The sequence below is a fragment of the Tenrec ecaudatus genome, chromosome X (genome assembly GCF_050624435.1).
Source record: "Tenrec ecaudatus isolate mTenEca1 chromosome X, mTenEca1.hap1, whole genome shotgun sequence".
NCBI lineage: Eukaryota > Metazoa > Chordata > Mammalia > Afrosoricida > Tenrecidae > Tenrec > Tenrec ecaudatus.
In genome coordinates, this window is record NC_134548.1 from 81814631 (window position 1) to 81819152 (window position 4522).

General features: G+C 43.4%; 1 non-coding gene across 1 annotated transcript; it reads left to right on the top strand.

Annotated features, from left to right (window-relative positions):
* Positions 1-3891: 3891 nt before the first annotated feature.
* LOC142435509 (U1 spliceosomal RNA) lies at positions 3892-4052 on the top strand. The gene has a single exon (XR_012781553.1). It is a non-coding gene; the product is annotated as a U1 spliceosomal RNA (small nuclear RNA).
* Positions 4053-4522: the final 470 nt, after the last annotated feature.

Sequence of the window (4522 nt, forward strand, 5' to 3'; positions counted from 1 at the left end):
ATGAAATTTTTTCTTAAAGCATGGTGTAGCATGGGTAACAGTCTTCACACTGGGTACTCGTATGTGGGCATATCTGCATCAGGACGGACCCGTCTGGAGACAGATAGAGGAGCAGTGTCTCGGTTCCTAAGACCATTGGAAATATGTGTTTTCCCCTGTCTTAGGCGACCCATGTGAAAGGGTCCTTTGACCGCCAAAGGGATAGCGCCCCACAGGTTGAAAAACGCTGATCTAGAGCCTTGCTTGTGGCTGATGCTTTCAGTGCAGTTTGAACTTCTTCCTTTAGCACCATTGGCTCTTGCTCACATGTGACTTCTTGTAATAGTTGAATGTTGACTAGTTCATTTTGGTACCGCTACCCTGTGTATTCTTTCCCTCTTCTTTTGATGCTTGCTGTACCATTCAATATTTTGTGCATAGAATTTTTTAATATTGCAGTGCGAGGCTTGACTTTTTCCCTTGGTTCTTTCCGTTTGAGATATGTTGGCCATGTTTTCCTATATGGCTTTCTAACTGTACGCCTGTGCACATTTCATGATAATATTTTACTTTTTCTTCTCAAGCTACCCTTTGAAATTTTCCTGTCAGCTCTTTGACATCATCATTTCTTCCCTTTGCTTAGCTATTTTATGAGTAGAGCAAGTTTCAGAGTCTCTTTTGACATCCGCTTTGATCTTTTCTTTCTTTCTTATTTGCTTAATGACCTTTGACTTTCTTTCTGAGTGATGTTCGTGATGTCTGCCCACAGCTCCTCGGGTCTTCTGTCCTTAGTGCCCAATGGCACTTGAAATTCAGGTGGAACAGACTCACGAATTCAGATTCTCATGGACTTGTTTCAATTTTCTTCGACTTCAACCAGAACTTACATGTGAGCACCTGATGGCCTGTTCCACATTCGGCCCCTGGCCTGGTTTTTAGCTGCTGGTATTAAACTTCTCCTTCATCTTTACCCACAGATGTATTCAATTTGATTTCTGTGTGTTCCATCAGGAGAAACTGTTAGGTAGTTTAGCCTAGGGAATTGGGAAGTCCATTGACGCATGCCCAGGAGAGCCAGCAAAGGACAAAAGTTGGATTTTCCCGCCGGTGGGCTCGAATGGGCGTTACACCTGGAGCAGCCCACCTGGGTCAGGTGATTGCAATTCAGCCAATGGGATCGACCTGGGGTCATTCACCACGCCTCCCCCGGGAACCCTTGAAAAGGCAGGCACCGGAAGGGAGAGGGTCCTTGTCTTGGCTTGCTTTTTGGTCTGGTCTTCATGGGAGGAGAGAGATCCTTGCATGACCTGGGGCAGTCTCTGCCAGGCCGCATGGTCAAAGGAATCCTATGGATGCCGCGTAAAACCTGATGCTTCTTTGAACTTTCATTAAATTCACTTGGATCACGAGCCCAGCTTCGGCGTGAAATCTTTCTTGCGCGGAGCCAAGGACTGAGGTTGGGATCTAGTCCCGGAGAGAGAAACCTAACAAAACCTATGTGTTGTTGAAAAAAATATTTTTGATTAAGAAGTCTTTAATCTTGCAAAATTATATCATGCTGTCTTCAGCTTCATTTCTATCACCAAGACCATGTTTTCCAACTATCATTCCATTCTCTTTGTTTCCAATGTTTGCATTGCAAGTGCCAATAATTGTCGATGCATCTTAATTGCATATTTGGTCGGTTTCAGACTGAAGACATTGGTAGGATTCCTTTATTTCTTCATCATGAACTTCAGTGGCTGTTTCATAAATTTGAATAGTAGCTGTATTGATTGCATCTCCTGGAGTCAGCATAGATATCAACAGGGACAGAACAGAGGCTTCTGCCCTGACTGATAGGGAATGAACAAAGGACTCTGTGAAACAAGTTATGAACCAAGGGCTCCATGATAATTGGCTTAGAAAATACCTTAACCTTGAAGCCAGGCCCAAGGGAAAATCTTGACACAGAGCTGTACTGAGAGCTAATCTTGAAACATTCTGAGACACCCCGAAGCAGGACTGTACTTGGAAATAATCTTGAAACATTCTAAGAAATCTTGACACAGGACTGTACTCAGAGATAATCCTGAAACATTCTGAGACATGCTGACCCAGAACAGCAGCCCAGAGAAACGGAAAGACCCAAGGATGAATTGAGTAACTACTAAGAAAGTTAGTTGACCATGAGAGTGCCATATAAGAACTAGAAATGTCCACTAAAGAACATGCCTTCTCACCTCACCACTTCATTGCTTTGGATGTGACTCTGCGCTTTAATAGCATTATTTGCTGCTGTGAGCCTGTGCGTGAACGCAGCTTACTCTGGACCTGCAAGGGTTTAGAGCTTGCTTATTTCCCCCTGGGGGACAGCGCAGGCACTGAACTTCAAAGATATAATCCTGTTACAGACAGCATTGTACTCCAATATGAATCTTGAAATGTCCTTTTTCACGATGAATGCAAGGCCATTCTGTAGGGAGCTTCGTGTCTCCCTACCCTGGATTTTAGCCATGAATTACTCTCGCCATACAAACTGCCCTGAGGTTTTACTGCCCTTTGTTCCTTTACCGCCAGAGGGTGGCTGCCCTGACCCTTGCTAGGACTGGTGATCTTTCACTAGCAGCTGCTATGCTCATTGGTCAATACATGACTGATGCCATCTCCCCCCAGGCTCACCAAGAATGCTTCATTAGCATACTTACCTGTTTGATCAGTTTCCCGCCATTCCTTCCTTGTTTGGAGATGCATGACTATTGGCTGCCTCAGCTGTACCTTGTTTTACATGTGACGTAATGGTGCCAGCCCCTCGCTGGCTATTTAAACCTCTGCTCTCAACTCAATAAATGAGGCTTGATCAGATTCCTGTCTTGCCTCCATCTCTCCGCGCCCTTGCCCATCTTCATTCCCAGTCCCTCTTTCAGGTCCACGTTGTTGATGTCCTGCTGGTCGGGACACCAATCCTCTTGATGGTGTCATTCCCAGCATAGTCAACCACAGGATTTTCTGATTCAAAATGGCCAATATCAGTCCCTTTCAGCTCACTAGCACCTAGGATACTGATCTTTACATACTCCATTTCATTTTTAACAACTTCCAATTCTCTTAGGTTTGTACTTCACACACTCCAAGTTCTGATCATTAGTAAGTTTTGCTGCTGTTTCTTCTCATTTTGAGTCATGTCCCATGAGCAACTGCAAGTCCCAAGGGCACTGGTTTTTCCTGGCGGGCTTCGTTTCATTCCCGTCATTATGACAGGCTTTACTTTCAGAAGGCAGCTCATCTTCAATCACATTTTGCGTGCCTTCCAACCAGAGGGCTTCATCTTCTGGCACTATCTCTGACCAACTTCTGCTTCTGTTCATTAGGTCTTCAGTGTCTGAGGATGAGGAGAGCTGAAATATTTCTTTAAAAAATGTAAAAGCCAATGTGCCAACTGCAGCCAGAAACAGGATATTCCAATGTCTTCTAAAGACATTGTACTCTTTAGATTTCTATTATTCCAAGTTTGTGTAATCCTGTCAGTTTGAGTCTACCACACAGTTGTCACCTGTTGCTATAATCCTATTTATCAGCTTCTACCATAGTCCTGAAGATTATATTGCCTTAGTAGATAAGTGCAAAATGTCTAAAATACTGCAAAAGTACCCGACATAAAATCTCAGGTATATCTTTTTCACCTAAAGAAGACCAATTTCCTTACTTGGTGGCCAAATCAGCTGGAGGAGTGCACTGAATTTATGAGCCCTCCTGAATCAACCAGCGATCAACCACCCTCCTGGTACATGACTCATTTGCAAGTACATTTTGATTACCCCCACATGTGCTGCTACTCGCTATATCTTTTCGCCTAAAGTTGTATGAATAACCTGTCTAGTTACATTTTGCCTTTTAGGGGGATACATGCTTGGATTAAGAATGCTTTTGTTGATACTTACCTGGCAGGGGAGAGACCATGATCAGGAAGGTGGTTTTCCCAGGGCGAGGCTCATCCATTGCACTGCGGATGTGCTTACCCCTGTGATTTCCCCAAATGTGGAAACTGGACTGCATAATTTGTGGTAGTGGGGAGTGCGTTCACGCTCTCCCTGATTTAGATTTAAAAAAAGAAAAAGAATGCTTTTGTTGAATTGTCAAGCTCCAGAGCAAGTTCTGGTAATCTAACGCAGTGTTAAATTTTCCACGAGAAGTCCTGTTTTAACTATCATTTAGTTTGGCCTCACACTTAATTTTATCTTTATTTTCTTAAGTTTTATTGACATATTTCACATATAATACAATTCAGTAGTTCAATAATATTAGTAAGAGCTATACAATCATCACCACAATAAACACTGGAGAGTTTACTTCCTTCTTGTACCCATTGTCATTAGCTCTCCACTTCTCCCCCAACCTTCCCTTCCATATCCCATCAATGCAGTCACTGCCTCTATAGCCTACCCATCCGGGGCTTCATATACAGAAAAACATAAAGCACAAAAACAAAACAAAACACTGCACTCTACATGATAACAAGGCTATTTAGATCCCTGGTCTGTAGTCAGAGGGATTCACTGGAGGC